The 17,995-nt window shown below is 42.6% G+C and overlaps 1 protein-coding gene and 2 long non-coding RNA genes across 11 annotated transcripts in view; 2 read left to right on the top strand and 1 right to left on the bottom strand.

Moving 5' to 3' along the window:
* LOC309627486 overlaps positions 1-17,995 on the top strand; it is a 564,569-nt gene that overhangs the window by 142,596 nt on the left and 403,978 nt on the right. The gene's annotated exons all lie outside the window — the stretch shown is intronic.
* The window catches only part of SEPTIN11 (septin 11), a 97,819-nt gene that overhangs the window by 15,910 nt on the left and 63,914 nt on the right, over positions 1-17,995 (top strand). The gene's annotated exons all lie outside the window — the stretch shown is intronic.
* On the bottom strand, positions 4,611-15,848 carry LOC309627488. The gene is made up of 2 exons (XR_014243763.1): positions 10,328-15,848; positions 4,611-10,276 (listed from the first exon to the last, which is right to left on the bottom strand). It is a non-coding gene; the product is annotated as an uncharacterized lncRNA (long non-coding RNA).

Raw genomic sequence — 17,995 nt, 5'->3', positions numbered from 1 at the left:
TGGGAGGGAATTTAGAGGTCATCTCATCAGGGCCTGCCTTTGAGATGGGGACCTGAGGCCTGAGTTCAGCTGAGACTGAAATTCCCCATTCACCCTTCCCTGCCCAGCAGGAACCCAGCCTTCTCCCTCTTTTCCTCTCCCTGCCTGTAGGAAAATGTATCTTCCAGGAACTATTTGTGACAATTAGAGAGTCTTGGAAAACAAACAAACAAACAAACAAAAGCAGATGTTTGGTGAACAGAACATTTAGAAAACAACTTTCAAGGAGGTTGTCTTTCCGATTGTTAGAACGTTTTTATTGGTAAAGTTTCTGTGGTTGTTTTTTGTGAGTCTTGATACCCTTCTTTCCAAAAATCTACTCTTCCATAATGGGTATAAGAAGCAAAAAACCAGTTAGATCATCGACAGAAAAATGTGGCAATTAATTACCTTTAATTCTGCAGAATTTCCTAGTGGTGGGTTCAACCACATGAACTAGTTGATTTCAGCTGTTTCTGAACTACGGAAATGCTAGTTTCACATGGCTCAAGATAGTAGCTTGAGCAAAAGGGTAATAAGTACAGTTGACCCTTGAACAACAGAGGTTTGAACTGCACGGGTCCACTTAGAAGTGGATATTTTTCAATAGCAAATACTGCAGTACTACGTCTGTGGTTGGTTGAATCCAAGGATGCAGAGGAACCACTGGCATGCAGGGCTGACTACACATTATACGAGGATTAACCCCTGTGTTGTTCAAGGGTCAGCTGTACTGGGGTATCTTCCTAGTCCTCTAAAAACATCCTTAGCATTTTACACGGTCACTGACCACTCAGCCCTTCTCAGTTTATCCTGCTCAAACACTGTTCTGCTGGGTTACTTTTACTAAGAAATGTGGAATTGAAAGCTCCATGTGCACCATGTGCACACGTGGAACAGTCTTCCTTCCACGTGTTACCTTTGGCTTGAAAAGCCTCCCTTGCCTTGAAGAAAAGACTACCCAGCTAAAGTCAGATGCTGGATTTGTTTTTACTTATTCAGGCCAACAGAAGCCAGTTGGAATGGAAGTCTTGGTCAACAGCAAGATAGTTTTTTTTTTTTTTTTAAATTAATTTATTTTTGGGTGCGTTGGGTCTTCATTGCTGCGCACGGGCTTTCTCTACTTGCGGCGAGCGGGGGCTACTCTTCGTTGCGGTGACTTCTCTTATTGCGGAGCATGGGCTCTAGGCACGCGGGCTCCAGAGCGCAGGCTCAGTAGTTGTGGCGAACGGGCTTAGTTGCTCCGCGGCATGTGGGATCTTTCTGGACCAGGGCTCGAACCCGTGTCCCCTGCAGTGGCAGGAGGATTCTTAACCACTGCGCCACCAGGGAAGCCCCCAGCAAGATAGTTTGATATACAGTTATATTAATGTTACAACTTGTATTGAGGATCTGAGACTTTTGGAAACATTGCCCTGTTATTGTAATTGAATCCTAATTCTGATTTGGCAGTGGTAGTGGTGGGGGGGGGCGGTGGTGAGTGGGCCCACAGAAAGCAATGTTGTAAACTTTAGACCTTTTCTTCCGCTAGTTTCCTAAATCGAATCCACTGAGTATTGGCTTTGTCAATCCGACTTTTGTTAAACAAGCGGCATTTTAGCATTTTGTAGATTCGGAAAATAAGTATAAAATAAGAGGCATTTAAGCTTAACTCTGAAAATTTTATTTGAGAGATGTTGTGATCTCAATAATATTTCAGACCTCTGACCAAATAGAGGTCTGAAAATCTTTTGACTTTAGGCATCTTAAGAAATTTAAAAAAAAAGAAATCCACCCAAGATCCAATCAATAGGAGAAAGCCAAACTCTACCAACTTCATGGTTCATAAAGATCAGAGTGCACCGCAACTGAATAAATACAACGGAAGAGCCACCACAAAGAGCAACTTGGAAACGGGATTTTTCTGTCCTCCTTTGAACCAGAGGGTTAGTTAGAGATTCACTTCTGACATTTCAGCCCTTTTTGACTGTTGGTTTAAAATCCGTGCTTTACTCCAGTTCTTAAAGCATTTCATAATACTTGTATATGAGCTGTAGAACTACGGGACCCTTTTATTGGTATAAAACGTTTTGCAAAGGAAAAAGGTACTGGAGAGGCTGCATCTCTTAAATTATTTCTGCAAAGCTGCCCTCCCATACTCTGTTCTCTTTGGGATGCAGGCTCGCCTCCCCAGGGTGGCATGCTCTTCATGACTGGATGCCTTTCCTCCCATAATCCCTATGAAGCTATTGCTGGGTCCTGAGTACATCTCCATGCAAACTCAGTCTTCGCACATCACAGAAATGCCCTTCTCCTGCCTTCTTACACCCTCTACACCTACTCATCCTGCGAGACTCTCCAGGCCTTTTAGCTTTCCTCTCGCCCAGGCAGAGTTGGGAGGACTTGTTTTCTGAAGTCCCATTTATCTTGGGCTCCTGTAATAAGCAGATATTTTGTTGTACCATAATGGTTTTCATGCCTTATTCATTTTTGTATCTTAAATACAGTATAGAACAGTGCCTGGCCCAAAGGAGTTCCTCAATAAACGCTTCAAAAATAAGTCAGCAGTTAACAGGCCCAGGTTTCTGCCTAATGTAGAAGGACTTAATCAGTAAAAATTACTGTGGCAGAACATCCTAGAAGGAGGTTACGGAACAAAGAATTTAACAATCTGCTCAATTTTCCCCAGGAATTCTCAGTTATCTTTATTTAATGGCTGAGCACCTGACAGTAGGGAGCTGTGGAGGGCTGAGAAGTGAACACAAATGCAGCGGGCTGAAGGTTTTAATTTTCACTTCACCTGTTTCTTGTCTCAGCTCAATTTTTCTCAGCCCTGGGTTGCTCAGGCTGTACCAGTTGGAGTTGACAGAGCATGATATAATTTACTCCTGCCCATCAGAAAATATTGCAGGGTGACTGGGTGAGGCAGCCTCAGTAAATGGTACAGGTGGTTCTCTTTGATGCTGTACTCAGGGCCCTTCCCCTGGGCGTATTTTTCCTAATTATTGAAATTGTATGAATAGCAATGATCCCTGAAGCTCTTCTGTGTGGAAGTTGGTGGGCTGCTTTCAGTATTTCCACTTTCATTACTTACTATCTTCCAGAGAGCTGCCAGGTGAAAGTTCTAGAAATAATAGCATGTGAAATGGTTATTCATAGTTGTCTTTGTCCTGTGGAAGTGAGGCTACAGAATTCATCAGGACAGTAAATATTTACACTTTTTAAAGTTTATATATGAAATCTATATGTGTTTCTTAAATAAACATCCTTAAATGGCTAGCAGAATTGACAATGAATAGATAGGGAAAAACATTTTAAATCTTGTTTACTGTGGAATTGCTTAAAGTGAGCAAGAGTATACCAGATGCTTCCTATTGTCTCTGTGGAAAAACTGTCACAAACCTATGATATAGACATCTGTACTTTTCAGTGAAAGGAAAAGACTTAGAAGTCACCTGCCCCAAAGTCACTCAGCTCAAAGGTGGCAGAGCTGGAATTTTTATTCCCGACTGACTTGCAGCCAATGCTTGTGACACTCTTCCATGCTGCTTTATTTTTTGTATTAATTAGAGAGGTTTTTTTCCAAGCCTATCATTTAAGATACTGATATTTAAATATTAAATTAAAAATGGCACCGCCAACTTCATGCAGACCTGCCTCAAATGTATGTTGCTGAAAGGTAACACTAATTACTTTAAAATTTTAAATCATTTTATGTGTTGTTCTGGAACAGAATATTGCAGTGTATGTTTCAGCTAAATAGTTTAGTTATGATTTTTGAATGTTGGCTCGGTGCAGCACAACACCTATGAATGTGCCAAGACTTTTATGAGCTTTTTAGAAGGGGTAGTATTTGCTTGGAAAAAAGAAAACCATCTGAAAATGGATAGAACTTCGGGGTTATTCAGCAGTAACACTGCTCGTCTTAGAAGAAGATCAGAATGAGCCAGTGAGGGTCTGGGTGTGAAATGCCAGGTGGTTGTCACAGTGCCTCTTTTCTGTCCAGCTTCAAACAGTGTGTAAAAAATAGGCCTTTTAAAATATGGGGACATGGGACTTCCCTGGTGGCGCAGTGGTTAAGAATCTGCCTGCCAATGCAGAGGACACAGGTTCGATCCCTGGTCCAGGAAGATCCCACATGCTGCGGAGCAACTAAGCCTGTGCACCACAACTACTGAAGGCCGCGCACCTAGAGCCCGTGCTCCTCAACAAGAGAAGCCAGTGCAATGAGAAGCCCGTGCGCCGCAACGAAGAGTAGCCCCTGCTCACCACAACTAGAGAAAGCCCACGTGCGGCAACGAAGACCCAACGCAGCCAAAACTAAATACATAACATAAAAAATAAATAAATAAATAAATAAAATAAAATAAAATATGGGGACATAAATTACTTTTCTTAAGTAATTCTTAAGTAAAGATGGCCAATGGCTTCTCAAGATACAACCATCTCTAGGTGGTTATGATATTCAACTACCATGATTGTAGTGAGGTTGGACATCTTTTCATGTGGCTATTGGCCATTTGTTTTATTTCTCTGTTAATGACTTATTCACCTCCTTGCCTTTTCGCTCCTCTACCCCCAAGTTGGGCTGTTTCTCTCTGTCCTGTTGACATTCGTCCTTTTTTTTTTTTTTTTTTTAATAAATTTATTTTATTTATTTAGTTTTGGCTGCATTGGGTCTTCGTTGCTGCGCGTGGGCTTTCTTTAGTTGTGGTGAGCGGGGGCTACTCTTCATTATGGTGCGTGGGCTTCTCCTTGCAGTGGCTTCTCTTGTTGCAGAGCACGGGCTCTAGGCGCGCGGGCTCAGTAGTTGTGGCTCGTGGGCTCTAGAGTGCAAGCTCAGTAGTTGTGGCGCACGGGCTTAGTTGTTCCGTGGCATGTGGGGTCTTCCCGGACCAGGGCTCGAACCTGTGTCCCCTGCATTGGCAGGCGGATTCTTTTTGTGTTTTTGGCAGGCGGATTCTTAACCACTGCGCCACCAGGGAAGCCCGGCATTCGTCCTTTTTTTATGTGCAAATAATTTTCTCTCAGTCTGCCATGTTTCTTTACTTTTGTTTTTGGTGTCTTGTTATATAGAAGCTTTAACTGCACCATCTTCTTTTTGGTTTGTATTTTGGTGTCTTGTTTTGGAAATCAAGCTCCCTTTTCCCTGAAATTAATTTAATTATGTTTAACAACTGTTTTGTCTTTTGCTCAGTAATTTACAGAAGACAAGAATGTAGCAGCTGTTAAGAAACAGAGTCCATTCATCCAGTGGGAGATGTCCTGAACTAATAAATTAGAAACAACTCAAAGAGGAGACAGAAAGGGAAGAGCTTGGAACCCAAGATGTGAAAAGGAGCTCAAGGATCCAGCCCCTTTAGAGGGGCACAGGCATTTAATGCTCTGTGATTTGAAGAAACTTTTAGGAGATAATTAACACCTAACTTGTAATTAGCAGTTGAGTACACGCTGAGCTAGATGGAGGACAAGCAAGGGAGGCCTTGAGTTAGTGATTGGGTCTTTGAGTTAGAAATGTGTTGTTTGCGGGGAGAGATCCCATTTTAACATTCCTTTCAACTGGGTTATTTCCAGGTTTATAGATCAAAGTATTTTATCGGTAATAATGAGTAATAATACCGAACACTCACTACACAGCAGGCAGTGTGTCTAAGCACTTTATGTGCATCATCTCATTTGGTCGATACACTTATGAGCAGGTGTTATTATTATGCCATTTTCCAAATGAGAAAACAGGCTCAAGAAGGTTAAATAACTTGCCCAAAGTCACATAGCTGGTAAGTAAGTGGTACCAGGACTTGAATTCAATTTTTTTCTGACCTCAGGGCCATCCAAATGTGATTGTTAACACATGTAAAAAAGTATTTGTGGAGATTCTGAATGATGAGTCCTTGAAGTCAATGACAGTGGCTGTTCTGCTTTAAAATCAGGCTCTATCAGGCATCTGCTGGCAGAGCCTGACTTAGTTTCTCTCAGTGGAAGTCAGAAGTCTCGGAAGGACTTTACCACTGGAAACCCGTAAAAAAAATCAAAGCCGCTTCACTTCTGGGGGCCCTCCTTTTCTCTGCAGCCTTTGCTGTTTTCTGCCAAATTAATGAGTGGGTCATTCTGTTCTTTCAAGCCCTGGCTTTGCTCTCCAGCAACCTTTTACTAAGTCAGGTCACAGGTAAACCTACATGTTGCTGTGGTGCGAGGGGACTGGATAGACCTTGCCTGTGTGTGTACATGACACACACATGTGAGGGGAGGCTCAGAGCTTGGCCGTCTCCTCCCCAGGGCTCCTCGTCGACAGTTCCACTCCCCAGCTCAGCACGTATTTCATCAGGCTGTCCCTTCTACTGTAACCTTCTACTTCAGTGAAAATGTGACACATATCAAGCAAACGGGACAGAGACTAAAATCCCTTTATACGGAACGAATGCTGATGGGAGTCGCTGATATAATTCCATAGTGATAAAGCAGGTTAAAGATCCAGGTTTTGTTACTTACTTCCTCTGAGACCTTGGCCACATTTCTTTGTTATCTCCATGACTTAATTTCCACCTCTGTAAAATGAGGATGATAATATCTGTCTTACAGGGTTGTGAGGATGTAAACGTTAATGCATGTAAAGCACTTAGAATAGTGCCTGGGGGATAAATGGTACCTTATGAATGTTAGCTATTTTATAGATTTAAAGCAATAAGCCACTATTTCCAGAGTGGTGCTCCTGGTACTATTTCAGGGCAGTTCATGGACATCTTATATTCTTATCTCTGACAGTTTGGCACACTGATATCACACTTACCTCCTGCTGTAGATGAAGGCATTTCTGTGGTCTCTAGAAAAGTAGAAAAGTTTATTTGAGCCCCAGGAATACTGCTGCTGGCTTTGGGTCATCCTTTCTCACCATGGCCATGTTCCTTTGATCACGCAGATGTCGTCCCCCATTTAAGCCTAAAGAATGGGTTCTCTGCCTTCTAGAATTGGCATGTGTTCATGAGTTATTACCCTAGCAGCTGAAATCAAGATGAAAACATCCTAACTGTCCTTGTGGTCTCTCCCTACCTCCTCTTCCTGTTGCCCTCTTCCTTGTTGAAGTTGCCCCGTAGCTATGGTCCTTGTGGACTGTTTACAGCTCAGTGGCCCGTGTCGAGCCCTGACACTCCTCCAAGCCCTGGACTAGATACTGTGGAGGCACACTGAACACCACTGCAGGTTTCTGTGGCTTGGATTTTCAGAGAGCGTTCAAGCAGGAACGACTTTTAAAGAAATCATCTCATCCAGCTCTTTCATTTTACAGAGAAGGGGGCCGAGACCCAGGAGAGTCAGTGACCTGCTTAAGGCCCACAGACTCAGAACTGGAGCCAGATCCTCTGACTTTTGCTCATACTACCAACCCAAGGACAGTTGAACGGAGGCGTTCCTGATAGGTAGTTAGTAGGCAAATTCTTTGGTGGTTTCCCATTGCCTAGCGGAGAAAACCCCAAATCCCTTTCCAGTTACTGATCTCATGTTTGGGACCCTGGTCACTGACTATGGTGAAAAAAATCTTAACGGTTTTGGAGCTACACATGGAATGAATCAAGTTTAACTTGGGCCCTCAATGCAGTTGGGTATTTATGGTGAGTAACCCTTCGTTAAAAAAAAAAAAAAATGTGATTCCTTATAAAAGGCTTACAGAACGCAACTCGGGTTACTGTTGGTGGTGCTTGTGTGTGCATCTCCAGCCTGTGGACTAGAAAATAACTAATGCCTTAGTGACAACACAGGACACCATTTGAAAGCTCTCTACCATCCCAAAGTGCTTACTGTGGCAGTGTCAGTTTGGGACATTTTTTTTTTTATTATTAGTTGCATACTTTATGCCAAAACAAAGTACTCCCTGTAGCCATTCCTGTGGGGTTTTGTTGCAACGTCGATCCACTTCTATTATTTTTTTCTGTTTTAAAAATATTTACTTATTAATTCATTTTACATAACAATAATCGTATTACCTGTTAACATTAATAACAGTTTTATGAAATGTAAATTTTTCAAGTCATTCAACGAGTGAGATGAGATACAGTTGTTTTACATTTTTGTGATTCTTTTATTTATTTATTTATTTATTTATTTATTTATTTATTTATTTATTTATTTATATTTTTTGGCTGTGTTGGGTCTTCATTTCTGTGCGAGGGCTTCCTCTACTTGCAGCAAGCGGGGGCTACTCTTCATCGCGGTGCACGGGCCTCTTTCTATCGCGACCTCTCTTGTTGCGGAGCACAAGCTCCAGACGCACAGGCTCAGTAATTGTGGCTCACGGGCCCAGTTGCTCCACGGCATGTGGGATCTTCCCAGACCAGGGCTCGAACCCGTGTCCCCTGCATTGGCAGGCAGACTCTCAACCACTGCACCACCAGGGAAGCCCTTTGTGATTCTGTTTAATGTCCGACTTAATAGAAGACAGCTGGTCTTCAGGTCTGCTTTTCATTTACTCTGATGCAATGTATTGTTTTGGTCAAAGTGCATGAAGAAGTCCCAGCCTCACAGATAATGTGGTTGGAAAAGAAGGAACTTGTACACCCCTAAAAGTTTCCTGGAAAGGCCTCAGGGAACCCCTGACCACACTTTGAGAACTACTTTACTTTAGAGTAACTCTCTCAGATCTGTATCCTCATTCATTCCCCTCTAGGGAGGAACGTTGCGTTTCCTGATAGATGACATGGATGGAGAAGGGAGCGGGCAATGCTATTACTGTGAAGTTAGGACTCTTAGTGACTGTGTGCTGATAGTGGTGTATAAGGTAGAGCTATGGTAAAAAACAAAACAATAAGAAAATGACTCAGTGCCAATTCAGGATAGTGTTTGCACCCGGTGGTGGGCAGGAGGGAAAGGGTTGCCATCACATGTGGGGAACTCTGGGGCTTCAAAGCTTTTGGTAGTGTTCTGTCTCTTGGGCTGGGTGTTGGATATATGGGCGTGTGTTCTATTCTCTTTGCATGATAAGGATATGTTATAGACACTCATATATTTAAAGAGAGCTCTGGTTTCTAGCACTTGGGGGAAACAATGAATCTGTTTTTTCCCTCATTCAGTCTCTTCTGCTTTTTTGGCTTGGAGTTCTTGAATCTTTCCAGTCTAAAAAACACCTATTTGGATACATTAGTTATGACTGTATCCATCACAGTTATTTTTCACTTCAGGTACTTGTGTTCACGTAAGATCTAAAGCTTATGATTCCGTCATTGTTGTAAGAATAAAGAAAATCAGAGACTCTCAAGCTCAAATATAGGGCTAGAGTCATGAGAGCTCTTGGTGTGGGAATGGTCTGGTGACAGTGGCCCCCCCTCTGCTCTGAGCCTTCTGTGTCACATTGATCTTGGCCCACAAGGGCTGATTGGTTGTTCTGCTTTCTGCTAGATAATAGGCTGGCTTTGTGGTCTTAAAAGCTAAAGTTGTGCTTCTTGGACAGGCTAACGTACTGTTTGACTTGCACTTGGATCCATTCCTCTGTCTGTTTTGTCTTTCCCTTTGGCTTCATATTTTATACTTGTTTTGATGACTGATTACTTCTAGTTGGAATTTATTTGAAGCCTGATATCCACTCAAATGTAGGCACTGGCATCCTTTCTTTTCTTACCCCGTGGTCAGCGATAGAAGCCTGTGATTGAAGAACTAGAGAGTGTTCATGCACCCTTCCTCAACAACCCCTGTCCCCTCATCTGTGTTACAGAAGATGAAACTGAAGCCCAGAGAAATGGTAGTTGCTTTCATTTAAAGCAGCCCCTAGCTGGCATATGGTTGCAAGCCCTGGAGGATTTTTAGCTGTGGCATGTAATGGCTAAAGTAGCTTTGTTTGCATGTGTGCTTATTTACTTTAAGGTAGGTAAGTCCAGCTTCAGGATATAATGTGGAATGAGGTGGAGGGAAGAGTATAGTATTCTAAAGAAAGCATATTTGGTGGGAGAGAAATTTAGACGATAGGACAAAGCTCAAGGGGAAGCAACCACCAATTTTTATTGGAGAGGAAGAAAATGGTATTAAATAATATGTGACTTTAAATTTATTAAAGTTTAATTTTAGAATGCTTTGCCATTTGTTGCACTTGATGAAATATTATTGCCTAAATAGATGACATCTGAATATGGTTTCCATGGGTCTGAGTAAGCTATTAGTAATTACCTCATGGATTGTTAAGAAATCAAAAATCAGGTATTTTGTGTTGATGCCACAGTGGCTGGTGGCTTGAACATGTGTTCCAAATTGTGAGCTGCAGACAAGTGCATGTAAAGGAATGTGGGTGCAATTAAAATGCCTTCAGAAAAAGAAAAAAAAAAAAGAAAAGAAAAAAAAGAAAAAAAAATGCCTTCAGAATGGAAGTCTAAGTAAATATTAAGTGAAACAACATAAGTGAAATTGCCAACTAATGTCTAGCTCAGAGTAGGCTTTAGAATCATGAATGTTAGTTTCCCTGAGGGTAAAAATATCACTAGTTTTAAAAGTTTTATTTTTTAATATAAGCTAAGAAGAAATGGATAGTGGTGTTCCATCAATAAATCAGGAGATAATCATTCTCTCTTTCATCTAATCTTTTTTTAAATTAATTTTATTTTTATTTATTTTTGGCTGCATTGGGTCCTCGTTGCTGTGTGTGGGCTTCCTCTAGGTGCGGTGATCTGGGGCTACTCTTCACTGCGGTGCGCGGGCTTCTCATTACAGTGGCTTCTCGTTGCGGAGCACGGGTTCTAGGTGTGTGGGCTTCAGTAGTTGTGGTGTGTGGGCTCAGTAGTTGTGGCGCACAGGTCCAGTTGCTCCGTGGCATGAGGGATCTTCCCAGACCAGGGATCGAGCCTATGGCCCCTGCATTGGCAGGCGGATTCTTAACCACTGCACCACCAGGGAAGCCCTCTCTTTCATCTAATCTTAAATACCTGGATGATGAGCCTTCCCCTCTAGACAGGATGAGGGAATGAATCTGGAGACGTCCTCTCATCCCAAAAGGTGCATCTCTTTTTAGGATAATTAAGTTGATGTCTTGCCAGTTCCTTGCACGTGGGAATAGGGGTACAGAAAATATTTGTTCTTCTCTATCCCCTACTCCTAAAAGTTTTTTAGAGTCCAACCATATGTGTGTGTGTTCCTCAGTGCTCTCTGAGAAGCTAAGGAGGAAGTGATAGGAATTTCCGACATGTTAGCCATGTGGTTTTAATCAGTCAGGACTGCATCCTGTCTTTCTTCTCTGTCTCCAATGCATTTTCTTTGCATCTTCTCTGTGAGCTTTAGTTGGTTTTTCTCTACAACTGGTTTTTATAGCATTTTTCACATCTTCTTAGAGAAAACTAAGAAGGGAGGCTTGATAATCTTTGCTTTTTGGATGAGTGAGAGAGTGACTACTGTAGGCTGCTCAACTTTAACCTATAATCTTTCGGTTAGACCTGTTCCTTCTGTGTGAGAAATACAGGAATCCACTCCAGCAGCTGGTGGTGGAAAGGCATCTCTTCTCAGATCCTTCCTCCTCTTCCTTCCTTAGTCTCCCCTTTTCTTTCTTTGTGCGCTCCACCAGGTGGCTTAAGGCACGTATGTCGTGGTAGAGCTGCCTCTCCTACCCTTACTGACCTTAGGAGATGGTAGTGTAGTGTGCTGGTGTGAGGCTGTGAGTGTCCCCTGATGGCCAGCACACACACAGCATTCTGTGGTTTAGAAAAGGTTGACCAGAAGTAGCTTTTCTAGACTCTTAGGCCTTACTAATTCAGTGGCACGGGTTTGGAAGCAGCCTGCCTGGCTTTGAACCACCACTTACTTGCTGCATGACCCTGAGCAGCTCAATCTCTGAGCTCCAGTTGCCTCAACTATAAAATGGGAATCATATCAGAGGCGATGGTGAGAGATAAGTGAAATCAATGTGAAGTACCCAGGATGGTGCCTGGTGCTCGTGCGCGCGTGCGCTTGCGCACACACACGTTTCCTGAGACCAAGTGCCCTACAGTGTTTGACTTCTAACTATGCACAATGAGTTGCCACTAAGTGCTGGGAAGGGACCATACTGATGCGTGTGGCTGGAGTATTAATGTCTAACTTCTCCAGTTTCCAAGGGCATCTTCACCCTTACTTCCTCCATCACACATACCCTGGGGGTTTTAGCCCATAAGGAATGCTCCTTCCAGCATGGCAGTTGTTTTGGTTGGGGAGGGCAGGGGAAGACTGTTAACTCTGTGAGAACTGATTCCCTGCATTTGTTCATCCTAAACATACAGATCATGCTACGTGTGACATTGTGATAAGTGAGGTTCAAAGTAAGATGCGTAAGATGGGGTTCCTGTCCTCAGGAAATTTCCATTCTTCTGGGGGCCTAACCAGTGGAAAACTAAGTGTACTGCTAGGTACAGGACGTGCTGAGTGGCCCAAATACAGTGAATGTTTGTAAAATAGAGAGCAGTGGTGTCTAATTCAAGGAACCAGGGGAGGCTTAATGAAGAAGGTGACATTTTGCCTGGGCTATGAAGGATGAGTAGGATTTGACAAGTGGAATTGAGGAGAAAGCATTCTCTGTGCACAGGTGGTGTGCTTTGAAAAGAGTCAGCTGTCCAGCTTAAAGTCCAGGTGGTGGTGGACTTGGAATCTGGCACAACTGGTTTGAATGCTGCCTCTGCCATTCATTTGAGCTTTGGTTTCCTCGTCTATAAAATGGAGCCAAAAATATCTACTTCACAGAGATATGAGGATTAAATGGGAAGATGTTTTAAAGGTCCAGGTATGGTGTGTGGCACAAAAGTGCCCAGTAAACTATTATTTATGTGATGGTTGTAGTGGAAGGAGGATAGTATTGAAAAACTTGAAGGGTAGAGCAAGTATGGCGACCTTGGAGTATCTTGTTTATTTTTGCTAAACTCTACTTAGTATTGTGGTCTTTACATAAATGTTCAATGGTTGCTTTTTGGTTGATTGATCAAGGGAAATGTTAGATCCCCTCTTTTTAGTTCTCTGGCTAAAAAAGTGGTAGAGCCTGTTTCCTCTTTTCCCTACTATGAATATTTTAACCTTCACTATTCAGGTATTCCAGGCAACTTTGAATTGATATTTGTAAAAGATATCAATCTACTTTTCCATCTTGAACCCAGAATACGAGGTGAAATAGAAGGTACATTTCTTAGTGTTCTAGTCTCCCTGAGGACTGAACTTTCACTCATTCCACTGTCCAGATAGAACTGGTTTTACAGTGGTTATTCCTTGAGTATTTGGGCAGGCTAGCAGCCAGATGACTTGTGGCTGTCACACTGTCTTCCGAATTATTAATATCTGGGCTAAAGAGTAGGAAATTGGACTGAGGAGGAATCCGGGGGGAGAGCTGCCAGGCCTTATTTCCTTACATTGGTGGTCGCAGCTGCCACATTGCACGAAACCCAGTCCTGGTAATAACCAACCTAAGTATGTACAGTTGGTGCAATTGTGGCCAAAGGGGTTTAACTCTGTGTAGCCATGATTACAGTAAGATATATGGTCTGACTCTCTCTATGCAGGAGGGATTTGAGGCTTGGATCTTTCTCAAATCCAAATGGCCAAAGTTGCTTTTCTTGTTTTTGCCAGTGTAATTATCACTTATCTTCCCTGCCTGCCTTTCATTTTCACTACATGAATATAATTATTCTATTCATAATTATTCTAATGAATCATTAAAGCTTTGGAAGAGGTTAATGGTGGCAGCTTGGATCAGTGACTAAGACTTTTGCTAATTCTGTTCTTTCTTTCACCCTGGGTCTCATTTAACTTTCTTAGTTTCTCCTTCCTACAGAATGTATGAATTATAGCGAGGATCTCTTGCCAAGCTATAATCTTTCAAGTTTCGATTTCAGCTTAATGCTTTCCTGTAATCATGCTATCAAAGACTGTCAGAAACATATTCTCATTCACATATCCCACAACTCTTAATCTATTAATTTAGGAGCATAGAGCTGGGACTGGACCCCATCTCAGTGAGAAGTCTGGGCTGCCAACCCAACTCCTTTGTGCTTTGTGGGAACAAGATGCATGAAAGTGTAACCTCTGCTGTTGCATATATTCTGTCATCTAGTTTTGAAAGCTGATGGGATTTTGTAACAGATTGTTGTATGTAGTAGAGGTTTCCCAGTATCCGACTTGGGTCCTACTTGATTGTTTAGAAATAACATGATGATAATGATAATGAAAATGCCTCTTTAAGAGGCAATAGAGGGGGCGGAGGGGACTGTGGGAACATTCTTCTGTGACAGCATGTGAGAAGGTTTGTTTTGCATTGGCTGATCAAGACAAGAAAGCCAGCATCTAAAATCATCCAACAACAGGAAACTTTTGAGAGTAGAGGAAAATTGTAACGTAGACTCTTGGATCTGCTTTCCTAAGTACAGCAATATGTGTGAGAAAACCCCTACACCAACTTTTTCTTAGAGCTAAGATGGACACACTTCTATGATGTGCTACTAGAAGGCAGAAAGTTGTCTGTTCTGCTGGAGTATTTGTGTTTTCAGGGGTTAACAGGCTCCATTTTTTGAGAAAGAGAGTAGGAAGAAATAAGAAAGCTTTAGTTTGATTAGAATGGCAGAAATTGTAGCCATAATTAATGGAGTCAAACTATTAGGTTTTCTGCAAGATATGTTTTTTGTTTTTTTGTTTTTTTAAGTGCTCTGAAGGACGTTTGCATCAAATAGCTTACCATTTGGATGGTTGCCCAGGCTGGTAATCTAGGTTAAAACGTTGGCTAGAGGGCAGTTCTATACCCAAGATCCCTTGGGCTGCTGCTCTGGTGGAAAGATCTGTTCCTAATTGCACTGGGTGGTAGGAAACAGAAAAATCTTTCATGATGTGTCCGCCCAGTGATTGTTCCTTGACTTCCTCCCTCCCTCAACACTGGGACACCCAGTGACAGATCCTGGGTATGTGTTTAGTTATGTGTTGCTTATATGTGTCTTTGTAATGCTTCACTTTAAGGGATATTTCCAGTAAACTGAAATGTGAACCAGTTTTATTTAAAGTCTTATATCCTCTACGCTGAATTATTCTTTGGTTTTTACAGTTCATTGATTTCCGTGCCCTTTTGGACCTCTTTCCTTTCCTGTTGCCTCCCCTAACAGACTCTACTTCTTTCTCTCCTCCCATCTCCATTCCTTCTCTGTAGCTATCCCAATTGATTTCCCCTTATCATGAGCTAGCTGAGGTCTGACCCCCTCAGAGAGAGTCTTAGTTTTTTGCCATGGTCCATGTTGCTCTCCATTGTCTCACACTGATAAACTTTGTACTATATTTCATCATCAAACGGTTTGCAGTCATCTTCTGTTTTGTCTCAATGACTTTTCTCCCTAATAATGCTTAAGTTCCTTAAAAAGCTTCTGCATCTCCTAGCATTCTTACGTAGCAGTCACCTAAATGTTTGCAAGGTTTACTTTCATTGTTGGAAGACTTCCTCCAAAGGCAAAGTGACACTCCAGCTAGTTTGTCGTTAGCCGCCTTATCACTTTTGGTTAAGAGAGGGTGGAAATGCCTTGGTAACCTGATAGAGATCTAGTTTACTATGGTTTACTGATTTCTGTCTCCCCCCTCCCTTCCCCCGCCCCCAGAGACTTCGTTGTGTTTTGTTTTTAGTTAGGGAAACTCTAATATTCATTATTTTATTCTATCCTAAAGTTACCTGGGAGAGCATAGGAATAATTATAATGCACATGTGGTTGGCAGAATCCTAAGGCGGCCCCCTGATCCCAGCCTCTTGTGTGCATGCCCCATACAACCCTCAGAACTTGTGAGTATGACTGGTTAGTCACCCCCTTTGATTAGGTTATGTTATGGCACAGTTTCCTCTATGATACGAAGATTATCCTGGGGAGATCAGATCCAATCCGTCCCTCAAAAGGGACTGGACTCTTTCTAAAGAAGGTGATTTGAAATATGAGAGGGACAGAAGGGATTTTCTGTTGCTGCCTTTGGAGATAGGTGGCCATATGGCTAGTAACTGTGGGTGACGTTTTGGAGCTGAGCACAGCCTCCGGCTGACAGTCAGCAAGGAGAGGCGGCTCTCACTCCTACAGCTGCAAGGAATGAATTCTGCCGACCTGAATGAGACTGGAAGTGGAATTTCCTCCAGAGCTTCTCAGCCTGGCCAGTGCCTTGATTTCAGTGATACCGTGGGCAGAGAACCCAGCCATGCCATACCCAGAGTTCTGAGTTACAGAACCGAGAGCTGATGAATAGGTGTTTCCAGCCACCAAGTTTTTTGGTAATTTGTGGCGTGGCAATAAGAAACTAAGACATACCCCACGTGTATGCAGACAACCTCTGTTTCATCCTGATCGCTTTTCATCCAGGGCTGAGGTTAAGATGCAGTGCTATTTTATTTTCGGAAGGCTTGAGAATTTTGGCCAGGATTGTTTAGTAATATTTGCAGAGTGATATCAAATGGTAATTTGTATGTTTATTTCCTAAGAATGTATTTACCATGTCTTTGGTCATTGTTGCTATAGTCCCTCAATTGTCAGGTGCTAGAAATGAATTCCTGCACTCAAAGATGTTCTGAATCAGCCGGGCTGAGCAACTGAAGATGCTTTGGGAGGAGAAATCCCTGGTGCTTTCGTTTATGACTGCCACAGAGCTGGTTTGGATTTCTTTCTTCTTTCTCAGAGACTGCCATTATGTGGTCATTACAGTAACTGAAAGCCCCTTCCATTTTCAGAAAGGGACAGAAATAAATAATATCTTTCAAAAAGGAAGTGGCTAATTTATATCCGGTGATAGAAATGGTGGCAAAAGGAAGGAAGTGTCCCATCCATATTTCACTTTTTGCTGATGAATGCTTTCAGTGAATAGAGGTACATGAACTGAGACACAATATTTCTCAGATAGGAAGCACTGAGGAATTGATGTGTGAATATGAGGAGGAGAACCGTACATAAAAAGTTGAGGGCTTCCCTGGTGGCGCAGTGGTTGAGAATCTGCCTGCCAATGCAGGGGACATGGGTTCGAGCCCTGGTCTGGGAAGATCCCACATGCCGCGGAACAACTGGGCCCGTGAGCCACAACTACTGAGCCTGCGCGTCTGGAGCCTGTGCTCCGCAACAAGAGAGGCCACGACAGTGAGAGGCCCGCACACCGCGATGAAGAGTGGCCCCCGCTTGCCGCAACTAGAGAAAGCCCTCGCACAGAAACGAAGACCCAACACAGCCATAATTAATCAATCAATTAATTAATTAATTAAAAAAAAACCTTAGCTTTAATAAAAAAAAGTTGAGAACAAAGCTTCCAACTGATATGGGCCCCTTAATTATCTTTGACCTCCTATTCACCACTGTTTTGAGAAAGCTTGTCTGAACGATCTGCTGCACTGTAAAGGCAGGACAGAAGGCACAAAAAGGAGCCACACAGCTGTGAGGGTTTGGGTGGTCTTCTCCCCTGCAAGGTAGGTGATATGTTGGAGATGGCATTGGGTTATTTGGGGTCCCACTGGAAAGCTGAGGGTTTTGAAACGATTAGTGACTCTCCATGGTTTTTTCATTAGCTTTCCTTGGTGTTTGCTGAGTGAAGGGCTTCTCTCTGTCTTGGTGATGTTGAGTGGTGTGAGAGAACAGCTGTAGCATGTGTTTCTAATCGGAATGTGCCTTTCTAAATACTTCTTGCCTATCTGTCAATCCCCCTCCCCCTCCCACCCGTCTTCCTCTGAGCCTGAAGAATTTGTGAGAGTCCCTGGAATGCACATGTGGGCCTTGTTATTCCCAAACGTGAGACTTTCTGTTGATCAGCACTTTGTAACATTAGGCCCTCACAGGCGTTAGTCACTTTGACTCCACTAGAAAGACTGATCTTTGGAAATGTAAGAAAATGTCTTTTGCTGTTGTTGTTATTAATTCTTGGCATCCAGTTAGATTTAGCCTTTGAGAATTTACATGGACTTCTAGCAAAAAGCATTCTGTCTGTAAGAAAAAAAAGCGCTGCCACTTTTTACAATTTTGGGGTTGTCACACTTAGTAGTTATTGGCTGCAAGACTATTTTACTAATAAGCCAATACCTCCCCCATCC

The sequence above is a fragment of the Balaenoptera borealis genome (assembly GCF_965194805.1).
Source record: "Balaenoptera borealis genome assembly, chromosome: 4".
NCBI lineage: Eukaryota > Metazoa > Chordata > Mammalia > Artiodactyla > Balaenopteridae > Balaenoptera > Balaenoptera borealis.
This window is presented reverse-complemented; position numbering and strand designations above follow the sequence as displayed.